This window comes from Panthera pardus, unplaced genomic scaffold (genome assembly GCF_024362965.1).
Source record: "Panthera pardus isolate Hobbes unplaced genomic scaffold, ASM2436296v1 HiC_scaffold_25, whole genome shotgun sequence".
In the NCBI taxonomy this organism is placed as follows: Eukaryota; Metazoa; Chordata; class Mammalia; order Carnivora; family Felidae; genus Panthera; species Panthera pardus.
In genome coordinates this window covers 4538283-4553864 of record NW_026526821.1, presented here as the reverse complement: position 1 = coordinate 4553864, position 15582 = coordinate 4538283, and the positions used below count along the sequence as shown (strand labels likewise).

Here is a 15582-nt window from a genome sequence, read left to right as displayed (position 1 = left end):
GAGGGCTTACGAAGTCTTGTAATGGGAATTCGTTCCTTTCCAACGAAACTTATCCTCTGCACACGTGCCTGGATACTTTCCCTCACTCTTTTATCGTTGAAAAGTCAAAGGAACTGAACAAAATGTATTAATTTCAGGCATAAGCTTCCCCCACCCTGCTATTAAAATTCTTCTAAGTTAACAAACTTGGTTCTAACATTCCTGCCTTAAGCCCATAATCTTCTGGGACTTCTTTAAAGCCTTTTTTGCTCAGTTCGCTCCCCACACCTCCCAACTTCTAGCCCTGAACCTTGGCCAGGGCTAGTGACCACGGTCACCCCTGGGGGTGTTACTCCGGATGTTGGGGGTCCTGGGGAACAGGACAGGTGGGCTGCTGCCCCTGTTGGGAAACACCTTTTCTGGGCCGTGAGAGCTCCTCTCCCACCAGAGGTCAGCAAAGAGCTCAGAATGGCTAAGCCCGCTGGCAGGAAGTGGGATCACTTAGAATTCTCTAGATGGAATGTAGGAAGCCCAAACGCAAAAAAGCCCCACCTTTCAGGGATATCTTAGGTTGGGGTCTCATTTTGTCCTGGGTCCCTGGGGGGATCAGTGTTAACACCGATCCCGCCGTTCTGTGCTTTGAGGGGAACATGGGGCTCTGGTCTGTTCATTTGGTGGGTTTCTTTGCCAGTGTGTGCAGCCCCCCCCCACTACATACACACACAGACACCCCTTTTCCTTATAGGGGACCTCGCCCTCTAGAGCTCAGAGCCTCCCACATGTGACCACGCTGCCCACTTGGGTTGCCCACAGGACTGGGAATCTGCACCCCATACTTTCCCTGGCCCCTTTCCCTTTCTCTTCCAGAGGGTTGTATTTACTGTAAAAATGACATTATAATGTTCCAGGAAATCCCCCTACCCCGCCCTTATCCTGCCATGATTTTACTTTATCTTTATCTCCTGTTCTTCAGCCAAATGTATGGATATTTCTAGAGAGAGTATTAAGCACAGTATACAAACCATTCTGTGTCTGTTCACCCCCCCCAACACACACACACACACACACACACACACACACACACACACACACACACTGATTTCCTCAGATGTTTTCCCACATTCTCCATTGCGCCTTCCACATCTTCTGCTCGCCTAGTCCTTCTAGTCCTTTCTCCAGGGTGGGAAAAGGGGAAAAGGAATCTGAACTCCCTTCCTTTGTGTTTACTCCTCTGAACTTGTAAAATCCCAGAATGCTTGTGAACTACTCACAAGTTAAAAACCCAACTCCCCTTAGCCTGATCTTTACTGTTGAAAGAGCAAGAGAAAAAAAGAAGGGGCAGAAGGAAGTTAAGGGTCAAATACAGAGACTAAATGACATTTTTTTAAAAAGCGAGAAAGAGAAAAGGCACCTCTCCTAAATTTAGCTCTAAGCCTCAGACAGACGAGGTCCCTGCCCTCTGGGAACTTCTAGTCGAGAAGGGCGGAGAAGGGAAGATCTGATTCCAAGTGCGGGCTGTGCCAGCAGGCAGAGTGGATGGAAGGCGGCCAACCCCTGGGAGTGGCCAGCAGAGCTGAGGGCCTGACCCGGGGCAGGAGTGGGGAGGCACCATCACTCCCTGTCCCTCTGCACCCCCAGGGTCCCACATTGGTGCCAGGAGCTCACTGAGAGAAACAGGGGCTGGGTGTGTGTGTGTGTGTGTGTGTACGTACCTGCGTGAGCGGGCCAGGGACAGCGACTCTGACCATCACCTCCATTGCACACAGTAGGCCCTTTCCGCCTCCCCAGTTTCCTTTCCCCATCCTATGGTGATTGTCCAATTTTTGGATTTTTTTTTTTTTTTTTAATTACTAACAAGCCCCTTCTAACACAACCTGATTTTCCAAGCCGTTTTTCACATGCCTACCCCACCCGGTGGCTTGGTTTTGCTTTAAGACATCTGGCGCACGGTGCACCTTTTTGTCCTTCCAAAAAAATCCAGTCTTCACGAGTTCTTTGATTCGATAATTAGTCAAAGCGAAACAAAGCAAATCATAAGTTAAAAGCAAACGCCCTGTACGTTACGTATACGTCTCGGATGTTGAGGAAATCCTTAGAAGTTTACAGGTTGCTGTCCTGGAGAATTTGGCTTCAGCCAGACCCAGTGTAGGCATTGTTTTCTTTTTTTTTTTTCCTTCCTTCCTCCCTTCCTTCCTTTCTTCCCGCCGCCCCCCCCCCCCTTTGGAAAAACAAGTTTTATTCTCCTGGGTATGTTCATTAGAGAAGGGAGACATTCTATTCAGTAAGGAAGAATGGGGGGAGGAAGGGGGGAGCAGGGCTGTGCTGGAGGAGGCTCACAAGATTGATGGTTCTGTCCCGGGCGGTCAAGAGTGACCACCACACCCAGGTGCACATCTCTCTGGCTGTACCGAGGAACAACAGAACTTCAGCTTCCTGGAGTTAGTGGGGAAAATATTCTGCCAGCTGCCTCTCTGTCCTGGGCTTTATTCATTAACTCAAGTGAGAAAAAAAAAAAAAAATCAAAGTCTTGTCCTAATCTGTTGTGGCGGGACCCCAGTCTCCTAAGTTTTTGCCTTGTTTTTTTTTTTAAAAGCACAGCCCACGGAGGCAGAAGGCATTTGCTGGGTTGACCATGCTTGAGTCTGCTCTCAAGGGTTAGCTGCTTCTCTCCATCAGGAAAAGTTCACACTCTTCCCAAGTGCCGAGAGTTAGAAATGTGTTACTAATTGATTTGACCTAAATTTGTATTGCTTTGAGACTTAGCAAATGGTCGATTAGGGGCCAGTGGGGGGGCGGGGGACAATTGCTGTTCTAATGGCCAAGAAAAGGGACTCGCCACGAATATGTTTATAAAATGGGCCTTCTATGACATTTAGGAATTGTTGGGGGGAGAAGGGGGTCGTGGTTGTTCTTCAGAAAAAGAGAAGGGTGGCTGGGAAATGTTTAATGGGAATTGAGCACAAACTGAGATGCCTGGTTGAAGAAAATCGTGGTTCCAAATGAAAACAGTTGTCACAAATTAATTTTTCAAATTCTTGACTCTTGGCAGATCTGAGGTTTACCTCATAGGCAGATTGTGTCCAACTTGGCAAAGAACATGGAACGTTGCCTGGTTCGTGGGGCAGATGTACCCATTTTCCCTCGCTGATAAGTTATCTCCTAATGTGAGGGGTAAATTGAATGTTGAAACAGCTTTGTTTCCTTTTTGCCTTTCTAGTAGCATCTCTTAGCTTGCAGTAGCCGTGGGTGTGTCTGCCAAGCCTCTCAGAAGGATGAACTCCTTGCCGGGTCGGTGAGTTTGCCTTAATTTGGGCATTTTCATTCATTCGTTCATTCATTCATTCGGTTGTTCAATACACATGTATTGAGTGCCTGAGGTGTGCCCTTCCCCACGGGGAAGACAAAGGTATAAGACTGCGGCTCCTTTGATGGTCTTAGAAGCAGAACGAACCCAAGAAGTCTCTCCTGACGAATTAAATGGTGCACGGATAGAACAGTTAAGATCAGATGGAAAGACTCAAAAAACTGACTTCAGAAACCTTCTCCAAGCTGGTTGAGCAAACCTAATCAGGGCTCACGTAAATGATTGCTCTCTGAGAACTAAAACGCAGGGAACCTGCAAGGTCTGCTTGGGTCAAAACAAACAACAGAGTCTCCATGTTGGACAGGCACCACCATTGGGATTTCAGGCTGAGGCTGAAACTTTGTACCCTGGCAGGGATGGAGCCTTCTAGAGTGGGTCACAGTGCGGGCCCCATGGGTGATGGGGCATCCTCCCTGGTTCTGAAACAAGGCCTTCCTCCACAGCTGTAACCAGGGGGTGGCTGGCGTGCCGGGGGGACAGGCTTGCTTTCTCAAGGGCTGCAGAGGCCTGGCTGGGGCTGGTGCAGGGAAATGCCCCTAGTCAGCCTCTCTCTCTTTTCTGTTCTGTCTGGAACCAAGCTGTGCCTTCCAGAATCTTCTAGGACTGAAAACTCTCTTAGGGGATGGGCCCAAAGTGTTTCACCCAACCTTAGAGTCCTCTTTGAGATTCCTCTCTGAGAGCGGGCTGGGAAAGTGCTCAGAGTGTGCTGCCACGGGTCCTGATGGACAGTGGAGTGTTTCCATTTTAGCTTCTAGGCTGCCCTTTATGTTAGCTCCGGACCTCCATCTTAGGTCCAGGCCTCCATCTTAGGTCCAGGCCTCCATCTTGGACCCTGAGCTTTGCGCCTCTTCTCTCTGTTCTCTGATGCAGATGGAAATACTCTATAGTCAAGCAGTATAATTGATTCCCAGTCATTGTGGAAGGAAAACACACCTTGAATTCCAGAATTAATTTCCAGCTCTCTTTTAACAAATACCTTTATCTATTCATTACCCTTGGAATAGTGTCTTACCCATAGGCTTCCTGTAATGCTCACCACATACGTGATCTTTCTATAAAGAAAAAAAAATGTTTTGTTTTGTTTTTAATATGTGGGTATCTGCAGATAGAGATGCTTTACTTTAGATCTAAGGCCAGGGAAACGCTTTAGTGTAGACCACCGGACTGAAGGAGCTCCTGGATGACAGATTGGATTTGTTCCATGCGTGCATTTCAGATTTACAGAATTAAGTTTCAGCCCCCCTACCCCACCCCTGCCCCGCCCGACCTTGTTTTGCACCCGAGGGGCTCACTGAGCCATCAACGCGACCAAAAACTTGTTTTCAGGACATAAACCGAAGCTTGTTTGCCAGATCAGAAAAATCAGTCGCCCAAGTTCCTTTGAAAGCGTCCTTTATTACAAGTGGCCGCCTCCATAAATGAATTAGTTCTGTGCAATTGCTTTTCCACTGCCAGCCTGATGCTACTCTGCTAATCCCGACCGAGCTGTCGGGATACTTGCAAAGCGGCGTCTGTCCTCAGGGAATTGATTGAAAGAGAGGAGGACGCCAAGGCCCAGAGACTTTCAGTGAGCCCCCGATCCTACAGCTGGGACTTGGGCCCTGGTTTCAGAGTCCCCTTTCAGAGAGACCTGAAGCAGGGATGGGTGCCTGTGTTTTGCGTTCTGGGCGCCCTAAGATGAGCCTGCGACAAAAACAAATTTGAGACGCGGAGATTTGACCCCAAGCCCCCTTACCTCCCTGCAGGTGGCTGTGTTCGGTTCAGTTAATCCCATTAGCTGGCAAAGGCTTACAGGGCTACCCTTAAGGGAAATTTGCATTTTAATAAAGAGCTCTCTGAGGCCCAAAAAGCAGAGAGCCACATTTTTTTTTTTAATGTTTATTTATTTTTGAGAGAGAGAGAGAGACAGAGACACAGCATGAGTGGGGGAGGGGCAGAGAGAGAGGGAGACACAGAATCCGAAGCAGGCTGCAGGCTCCGAGGTGTCAGCACAGAGCCCGACACGGGGCTCGAACTCACGAACCGTGAGATCGTGACCTGAGCTGAAGTCAGACACTTAACCGAGCTGAAGTCGGACGCTTAACCGACTGAGCCACCCAGGCGCCCCCAGAGAGCCACATTTTTAATGATGGAGCCCCGAAAAGTAGAATTCTAACTGGAGGCATTGGGAAAGGCTAGGGGAGGGGGCCCTTGGACAGTGGGCTTCCCTCCTCACTCCTTGTCCCGGTTGTACCCCCATTCTCCCCAGCCCAGCACCCCCAATGCAGTGGATTCACTGAATTGGCTTTTTCCCTTGTGACCCTCTAGGACTTGGGGGTCCCTCCCCCCCTCCCAGCTCGCCAGGTACAACCACGCGACCTTACTGGTTTCCGCTTGGCAGCTGGGGGGGAGGGTGCACGCGGGGCGGGGGGCATCTGAGTGGCAGTCAGGTCCAGATCGAAGCCTTCAGGTGCCTGACTCATTTCAGCTCAGATCGATAAGAACAAGCCCGTGTTTTTTCCTCTAGCGTCCACGGCTATGACACACAGAACAGTCAGGAAATAAAAGGCTCGAGTGCTATATGGTTGTTTTCCTTTCTTTAAAAAAGGAGGGGGAGAAAACATGTCGGGGGTGGGGGGGAAGAGGAGCAAAGAGGCAGGAGGCCAGGCCAGGACAATAACCGGCAGCCGAACCAGCCTTGTTGCCGAGATGCGACATCAACAGCCCCCCCAACTGTCCTGCGTTACAGCCTCGGGAAAAACTGGTGCTTAGTGACACTCGGGTTGATTTCACACCTTAGCTTCCAGTTACTCAGAGATGCATTAACAACTAATGATTCAACGGAGGGAGGCCTGGATTGCCATTTTGACTTGCCAGATATTAGCATACCCTCATAGAAACCCGGAAGCCTGCCAGTTAAGCTCCCCAGTGTAACTCAAAAGGGGCCCTTCCAAGATGTGTGATCTTTAGGAAAAGGAAATTAAGCTCACTTTGAAAGCTCCTGACATACGAGTTTCCTTAAAATGAAAGTAGTTGAAGGCTAGGATGAATATTATGATTTCCTCACGTAACACGTATTTGAACATATGTCATGGATTCCACCGGCAGAGCTCAAAGCTACTCAGGGCCGTGGGTTCTCTCTTCTGGCTTCTTTTTCCCTTTTTCTGGTCTTCCTCTTTGTTTTCTTCTTTGCCCTCTTTTGTGTTCTCACACGCCGACGCGTGCCCTACCTGAAATGCTCTTTTCGGAAAGTTCTGTGAGGGCCGACGGGATCAGAGTCACATTCTCACAAAATGACATGAGACGCCATTGCCAGGACTTTAGCAAGAGCCCTAAACACTGCAGTGTCCGTGACAGGCAAGGAGTGTCACCCAGCGGCTCAGTGGCGCTCGGCTAGGAGGAGGAGGGCATTTAATTATGCGTGTAAGTTACAGCTTTATTTCAAACACAAACACGCAGGCCGAGGACGGTATTAAATACGCAGTCACGCTTTCCCTGTGAGCGTGAAAGGCATTTGGATTTTATCTTCCCAGATCCAGAACCTATTACCTTCCTCCCAAACAGCTTCCTCCTGCCCCTTAGATAAGTCAACGGGGAGAATCAGCCTCCAAATGCGGCTGGATTGTGCACCCTGACAATGACTGGTAATTAGGGAGCCCGCGTGGATGGGAGCCCAGAGGTAGCCGCGGCCGCCAGTCCTGCCCGTTAAGATGGCTTCGCCAGCACCTTGCCGCAGAGAGAGGCCGCTCCAAACATCGATTCTCTCCCCCCCCCCACCCCCCCCAAGGTTAGGATTCTGCTTCGAACTCTCTGCTTCCAGCTAAAATTTCCATCCCCGAAGGGTCTGATTTCTGGCGGAGAAAGGACCACTTTAGCAAATGAGAGAAGAGAAATGAGGGGGTCATTTCAACTGCGGCAAAAATCAGCCATGCCATTTTCCCTGACAGCACTTTAATTATGATGAAAGAACAAGATGGTTTTTGGTTTTTACAGAGGAGGCTGGGGGCGGGGGGAAGGGAAGGGGCCTCTGGAAGAGGTGCCGGCTGCAGAGCCTGTCACCCAGTGATGGATGCTCCGGGAGGGGGAGCGCCCCCCTGCCCTTGGCCCCCGGGCCCCTCCCCAGCCCCCTCCCCCCCGGTCACGCCTTGCTGTGAAGTGTGAATAGGAAGGGCCCACAGGACAGAGCTCAGCAAGCTGCTGGGGGGTGGCCTCTGCCTTCCCTTCCATGCGGGTGAGCTGTTACTTTCACCCCGAGGAGCCTGTCTTCTCCACCGGCTTTGAAAGCCGGGGAGGGATTTTGAGCGGTCACACACCCCACTGTTGAAAATAATGTTTTTCTTTACAGTCAGGTGCATGACTCGGATGGACGAGCAAGGGCCTTGGCGCCGCAGGGAGGGCCGGGGACCGATGCTCTCTGATGGGCAGAGAGGCCGTGTTTTGGAGTGAGGAGAGAGTTAGCAAAGCAGGTGTTGGCCTTCATTTGGCTCAGGCAAGGATCGGGGAAGGAGCCCCGTTTCCCCCCCCTCCCACCCTCCTGGGCTCGTCCGTAATCCCCACCCTGACCTTAGGCACTGAGCCCATAGGGAGCCCCCCCAAGTGGGTTGCTGCACCCCCGGAAGGTGGCCCTGGAACTCGAGTCTGGCAGCGTTTAGAGAGAAACAAAAGTGAAAAGGAGACTCTCTCAGCTGCATACGGCCTCGGCTCCTGTGAATGAGGACGTAGGCTAGAGAAGAGCAAAACACATCCAGGTTAGCTGCGGGGTCCCCAGGGATGAAGGGAGCAGAGGAAAGAGAAAACAGACCCGGAAGGTGCATGATTTCCTGCCACCTTTCACCTCCCTCGTCCCTTTTAGGGCTCTTTCATGCCCTGCAACGTACAGAGCAGACAGCTTCCTGAGCCTCCAGCACAGAATCACACGGAACAGGAGAGATGATTTGAACCTGCTCATCTAGGCTGCTTTTGTGTAACTGAATTACACAATGTCTCTGCTCAAAGTGATGTCGCTGCCGAAAGCGCCCCTCGGCCTTGAATTAAACACCGGTGGGCATGATTTCCCTCCCAGGAGGCACCCTCTGCGATTTTTCTGGGCTCCTTATCCCCCTCACTAAAAACTGGCATGCTGCTGGAGACACTTCCGATGTTGACGATTATTAACGGGCAGCAGATAATGAAACAGCGCGGACTTAGGGCTTTGTGGTGGATGAATTACGGACATTTACAAGTAACCCCACTTTATTTCTTGCATTTAACAAGAGGATTAACAAGCGAAATGCAACATGTGCAGACTCTTAAGAGGAGGGGCCAGCGGTCTGGAAACGGTGAGGCAGGACTGCAGGCTGGGCTGAGATGCCTCCTTCCCCTAGAACAAGCGCAGTCTCCCCAAGCCGAGATGCAAATCCTTGCTCTAGCTAGACACGCGGCGGTTCTGCCCGCTGCAGAGGTGGATCGTGGAGGCGCCATGATCCTGCTGATTTCAATGGACCAGTTGAGGGGAGAACGTTAGAAAAATATGCTTAAACCCATTCCCCTCCCTTTTTTGCTTGGAAAATAATATTAGGAGCCGGCAGTTTCGTCGGCAAGGAGAAACATTCCAGGACAGCATCTTGACTTACAAACCTTGGGGTAGTTTGACATTTTATTTTATAGCTTGGAGGAGAAAAAGAAAACAGATAAGGTACAGAAGCTGGCAGAGTGGAGGGGGGGGGGGGCGGTCCAGGCTAGCCCACTGTAGGAGACTGTGCCTTTCCAACGTCAGAAGAGGGACAGAGTGAGGATTTCATCCCCTTTTTGAAAGAAATGGGCCCTTCGGAAAAGGAAAACATCCCATTCTTTTGAGAAACACAGTGAAGTGATCGGTTAATGTCAAGCCATGGTGGTCATAATCCTATCTGCAGAATTGGTCTCGTTTTTCACGTCAGAATTAATATTGGTTGGGATTAGATGGCTTCTTAATTTAGACCATTTACATTTTATACAGTGCTAAAAAGGAGGGCTCGAGCCACTTTCTGGCAACAGCAACACCAAATAAACAGGAACAATGTAAGCCTTAAAAACATCCATTCTTTCTGCTATGGCTTTGTTCTGGCAAATTCTGAGTCACTCACCACAATCTGAAAACTCGGATTTTCATTGCTAGGAAAATGGAACGCCTTCCACCATCCTATGACTTCTTATTGCCCCCAAATGTCTCTTCTGGTGACCTTCTTGACTTGAGTTTTTGTCTTCTTCACACTGAAGCGTCCAATGGATTTGGTCAAAAATGGAATTGTGAAAAGGCATCTGGTTGTTTCGTCTACAGACAGCCAGTTTGCCTGAATATTTCAGGGGAACAGCTCATCCAACCACCTACCCTGACTTCACCCCAGCACAGCCCAAATGCCGTAGATCAACTTATTTTTTGGAACCAGAGGGAAGAGACCGTAGAAGCGAGGCTGCGCTCTGAGGAACGAGGAAGACAGGGCATGAACAAGGTGTTGGAGGGTCCTGCTTTCTCTGCCGTGGCCATCTGAAGTCTGCAGAGGGACGCTGGGGGTGCAGTGGCAAGCCGGTCCTTACAGCCCGGCTCGGGGAGGCAGGCTGGGGCAAGGGACATCTTTATGACTTGGCTCTCGGCACCATCATCACCGAGGTCAAGATTTGTCTGGTGCCTGCAGCCATCTTAGAATTTAGAGGAAGCTGAAGTCACGCCTGCCCTTGTTTTGCCTTAGGTTACAACCAGCTCAGTCGCACCAGGAAAAAAAAAATAATAAGGATGAGAAATGTAGCTTTTATGGAAAAAGAAAAAAATGTCCATGATTCAGTTTCTCAAAAAAGCTGACACACCCCCCTCCTTTTATCTCACGGTCCCCCAAACCAGAACAGGATCATCAATCTTCTCTCCTTTTCTTTCTTTCTCCTGTGGATAGCAAATTTAGACTCTCCAGGCTACGTTGTTTTTTTTTTCCCCCCGGATCTTTCAACGCGGTAAACAGCCAGGCAGGTGGAGGAGGAAGGGGATGAGGAGAGGCAGGGGAAGGGTACCGGCTGCCTTGTCACACATCCCTTGTGTGCTGCAACCTTGTGGATTTCATTTCTATTTGCAGACAGCTCAGCCCAGAGCGGAGCATTGCTATTACCCCCAGATACTGTCTCTAACCCGTCTTTCTTCCTTTCCCTCCGGGGTGTGCGCAGGACAGAGCCCAGATGTGCTCAAACCCCCAGAAACCACCCAGCCTTGATCCTTTATTTTTATGTCAGAGTTACAGAACCTTGAAAATGTGTTTTCAGCAGTTTACCACATACCGAGAATTTCAGGAGAAAAAGGTCAAAAATTGATGACTTAGATTTATTAGTAGCCCCATTAGGCAGACCTCAGAATTCTAATAATGGGTGTTTGCCGGACAAATCAATGTCACGTTTCTGAAAGGAAGAGAGTGACAGCTGGGTGATTTCACAGAATTACCAGGTATTGGAAGGAAGGTTAAGCAAGGGTTCAATTACGATAAATGAGAGTGATTTTTCTCGTTTGTTTCCCTGGGGTTTGCGTGCCGCTATAGCTTTTAAAAAATTTTTCATTTGCAAGACGTGCTGTTTGGCTTTACACGTTTTAGAAGCGACGCGTGTTTTTCTCCCCAAATCTCCTGCCTTTGGCATCCATTTTAGAGACGAGATTTTTTGCGGCAGGCTTCCCTCCTTTGGTCTTTTTACCTCTTTCTTTTTACCGAGTCCCCTCTCTGCTTTCTGTACCGTCAGTAAATCTCGCAGATAACGTGGTGACGTTACGCCAGGTTGAGGAAAACACGTTTATTTAACACATTTAAGAACGTGTAAGGGAAATGGAATACACAGGTATTTTATATCTAAGATTCCAACATGAAGTGTCCTTGGGGATCACGTCAGTTAGTCAACAATTTGGTTTTCCCACATTTTGCATTCAGCCAGCTCATTGAAATGATGTGTTTAGAGTGCTTACTGACCTAATTAATAGCAAACCATCTAAGAGACTCTCTTTTAAGGCTGAGAATGATTTTCAGTTACCCTGCTCTGGGGCGCCCCCCTGAGGCACTGGGTTAATAACATCATAGTAGGAATTGGGGGTCAGTTAGGTTTTCCTAGACTTGGGGATGCTTTTAGTGGCTGTGAGTAAACGAAGTGTCCATTTAACTTGCGGATTAGAGGTCTTCGGGTCCCAACTAAGTTTTATATCAGCTTCCTTGGAAAGGTTCTTTCACGGCTCTGCTCTGTGGGATCCAGCTCTGGGGAGCCGATGATGAAGGAAATCCTGGTGCTCACGAGGCAGAGATTACCTGTTAAGGGTAGGAAGCAGAAAAGCCTGACAGTGCTTTCAGCCGGTCGACACCTTCCACCATCTTCTTAGAAGCAGTGTTACTAGAACCAGTCTCCAAAGTGGCAGCATCTGGTCCCCTACCATCAGCCCCTATTGCCAAGAGACAGGGGCCCAGTGCACACGGGGGACGGACCAAGGAAAGCCTTGTGAAGGATCCATGTCGGCTCAACAAAAAGCCTGGCCGCCTTCCTTCCCTCTGTAGACCGGGACGCCCTGTGGGAGTCGTCAACTGTGCCCAGGCCAGACTGACATTCCAGAGTGGCCCTCTGACCAGCATGCTGACATCAGCCCAGAACGCCCAAGGTTTGGTCTAGAGCCCTACTTGGCTTCCTCCACTGCTGCCAAGTTCCCATGAAAATCCGCTGCCTTCGCAGGTGACCGCTGACTTCTCACCCCAGAGGGGACCCCCGGACTCCGTGGAGCCGGTGCCCCGCGGCCCCCACCCCCAAGGTGTTTGCGCCTCGTACACGTGAAGGGCTAGTTTTCTAGAGATTTCATTTCTTGGCGTTAGGTCACTGCAACCCTGGGGTAAAAATAGGTATAATTAGTATGTTGCAGATTAGACTCCGTGTTTCTAGCTTGGTGCCACTTCGCCACTTCCTCTAATAATACCAATTTTGGTGACACGTCTCCTAGAATCCCGGGCTCGCTTCGGTTGCTAAAACCCTCCAAGAGGCGGTTATAGGACAGACCTGTTTGCTTGAAAACCTGGAAGGGTTTGGTCCTGATCAGTTCTCTCGGCTCCCACCTTGTCTTTCCCCCACCTCGCAGGGTCTGGATCTCCTTGTTTTATGTTCAGGGAGCGATGCCTCCATTTTCCGCGCCCCCCCCCCCCCCCCACCACCCCGAGGCTGGCGTTTTTGTTGATGGCTGAGCACACATGGTCTTCTGTGTCTGTGGCGAAAGGCACTTTCCTGGCTGGCTCCAGAGTCCCCTACCAATTAATCGGTGGGGAAAATCTGAGTGGGGCACCACTTGAGCCAAGCTGGGCATTCATTAAGTACACCTGTCACTCGAGCCGGTGTCCAAAATCCAGCCCTGCGGGGCACAGCTGTGGCATTATTTCAGCCTGAGCAATTCAGTATTTAATGTTCCTTAGAAAAATAAATCATTCCAAGCTGCTACTGTTCACCTATTAACCCTTAGGGGATTTCAGAGCGGCGGGGGCGGGGGCGGGGGGGGGGGGGTGGTTCTAACCCACAGCTCCCTTGGCTTTGCAGGGATAGCTCGTCCTTCCCAATGCTGGCTTGTACAAGACGCTTCCCACATAGGGGAGAACAGGGGCAGTGCAACCCGCATCCTCTCGCTGTGCTACAGCCACCGCCTTCCCCCGGGGTGGGGAGGGGGGAGAAGTTAGACCTTCATTTCATCGATGCCTTTACCTGCATAGTACAGGTATTGCTTTCTCCAGGTGGCCAACTTCCTTTCTTTCCGCGGTCGCTTCCATTAGCCTGCCATCGTTGGCAAGTCATAATTTACAATTAAGGAAGCGTGTGAGGGGGGGGCGTGGGGGGGGTTCATCAATAATCCGATCTTCTCATTTTATGTAAATGGACCCCCAAAGCAGTTTGTCCTCCCGATCGCTGGGCCCTTCTGTCACCTGGGTCTTAATAAATGAACCGGCCATCTGCGATTAATCCACGCGGTACAAGTCGTGAAAGCCGAGTTGTGTGCCTCCCGAAAGAAATCGGCTATATTTAGGTTTCGAGGCAATCCTGCTTTGTGTTCTTTGTAAAGTCAGCGACATTCTTTCAATTTTTTCAGTGTAATTAGCACAAAAGGGGCCCGTAATCTGAGAAGGTAGTAGGGACTCAGGCAACGGAGAGGCAGGAATGTTCAAGAAAGCTGCCCAGCAGCTTTCACAGCCCGGGCGGCGTGCAGAGACCCCCGAGACGCGGCTGCGGGTAGAACTGAGGTCTGGAGCTCGTGGAAGCCTCTCCTTTTCATCTGATCCCCAGACCGGGGGCAAATGGCCGATGCTTTGGCCAAATGGTTTTCTCCTCCTAACTTGCAGTGGTTGGCAAAGACCCGGGGAAGCCACCGTGCCAATAGGGCTGTGCTGCTGTTGAGCGGGCTCCCGCCAGGCCGGCGGGGTGCGGTGCACCCCTGCAGACCCCAGCACCCGAGGGAGGGTGTCGGGGGGGGGGGGTGCAGCCTGGGCATCTCACCAAATGGTGGCTGAATGGAGATTGGGGGGGAGGGGAGGGGGGCGGCCGGGAGGAGAGCTGGGGCTTGCTTGGAGCCTCAGTGCAGAGCAGAAGGCCGCCTTCCCCCTCTGGGAGCTAGGTTGTTTGTGCCCCCTCAAAATAAAAACCCGGGCAGATAGGTGGACCTGAAGTATAATTACACATTTTTTCTAATTCAGTCTCAACGTGTGTGGGCAAACACAAGAAGATGAAAAGGTAGACCCATTCCTAGATGAAGGAGACACGTGACTAATTATGTCCCATTAATTGCTTAATTCAGGGTTTACCAACAGCAGGTAGAAGTGAGCCTCGGGAGGGGTTCCAGCGGGGAAGGCCAGCGCCCAGGCCTGGCCGGAACCTCGGGCATCTGAAACACAGGCTGGTCGGTAGTTGCAAGGCTGTTTGAAAGGGGTCGCCGACGTTCCGTTGGTAGGTCGATCAAGTAAAACCCGAGATGTAAAACTTGTATCTCGAAGTCGTTGCGTTGGTACGTAGGTAAAGCCAAAGCAGCATTTAATGAAAGGAAATTTATTACCCGGTGAAGCCAGAGCGTTTGACTGTCTAAACTCTTGATTACAGGGGGCTAAATTTGAAGAATTGAACGTGATGGCAAAAACCTAAAATCTTTAAAATCAGAGCAATTAAAGGGCTTCTTTGTATCTGAGGAGGTCTTATTAGGATGCCACTCTATTGATTGGGCCGACTGGCTTTTTGTTTCTTCCTGTTGATACTTGTTTAGTAGGATGTTGGATCAAAATGTCACTTAAATAAGGCACCTCGAAAATGAAAACAGAAGTTAGCCGGCCCTCCTTCCATCACTCCCCATCCTGGATGAGTCTCCATCCTCATGGCCAACGCAAAAGCTCTAAGCCATAGGCTTTGCCATTACCTTGGCCCTCAAGAAAAAATTTCCCCCCATGGGGAGTTAAAAATACTTTATGTTTAGGGGAATTAATCTTCCTGCTCTCAAGCAGTTAATGCTTGTACGGCTCTTTTTTTTTTTTTTTTTTTTTTTTTAACCCAATTACAAACTCCAGTCAGTGGATCCATGGGTCTCTGTTTGATGTCATTGTGCCCCAAGTCCAAAGCGTGTCCATCTAGAATCTTCAGTCAAGGCTACCATGGGTATCATTGTATTTAGATATAAGTTTAAAATTTTTTTAATGTTTATTTATTTTTGAGAGAGAGAGAGAGAGAGAGAGAGAGAGCGCGCGAGCACGAGTGGGGGAGGGGCAGAGAAAGAGGGAGACACAGAGTCCGAAGCAGGCTCCAGGCTCAGAGCTGTCAGCACAGAGCCCGACGCAGGGCTTGAATCCACCAACAGTGAGATCATGACCTGAGCTGAAGTCTGGCGCTTAACCGACTGAGCCACCCAGGCGCCCCCTAGATTTAAGTTTTAAAAGGAACAGAGGGGCAGGGGTCCTCTGATTTCAGCTCAGGCCATATCTCGCAGTTCGCGGGATCAAGTCCCATGTGGTGCTCCGTGGCTCACTCTCTGCCTCTCCCTTGCTCATGCTTGATCTCTCTCTCTCTCTCTCTCTCTCTCTCTCTCTCTCTCAAAATAAATAAACTTAAAAAAATAAAATGAAAGGAACAGAGTAAAGCCTATAGTCTCCTTTTGACCGGTTCCGCCTTTTAAGGTCGGTGGTGACTTTGTTAAAAGTCTACTCCCAACCACTCTGGGACTCTTGGGGATGTTGGGAGGAAGACACTAACAGCCTTGGCGACTGGGCATCCGTGGAGACCAG

At 50.1% G+C, this 15582-nt stretch overlaps 1 protein-coding gene and 1 long non-coding RNA gene across 3 annotated transcripts in view; one reads left to right on the top strand and one right to left on the bottom strand.

The window, feature by feature from the left end:
- Positions 1 to 15582, top strand: part of LOC109253466 (neuroendocrine secretory protein 55) — a 61551-nt gene that overhangs the window by 27407 nt on the left and 18562 nt on the right. The window lies entirely within an intron of this gene.
- Positions 10633 to 13150, bottom strand: LOC109253467 (uncharacterized). Its single transcript, XR_008417678.1, has 2 exons — positions 13031 to 13150; positions 10633 to 12171 (listed from the first exon to the last, which is right to left on the bottom strand). It is a non-coding gene; the product is annotated as an uncharacterized LOC109253467 (long non-coding RNA).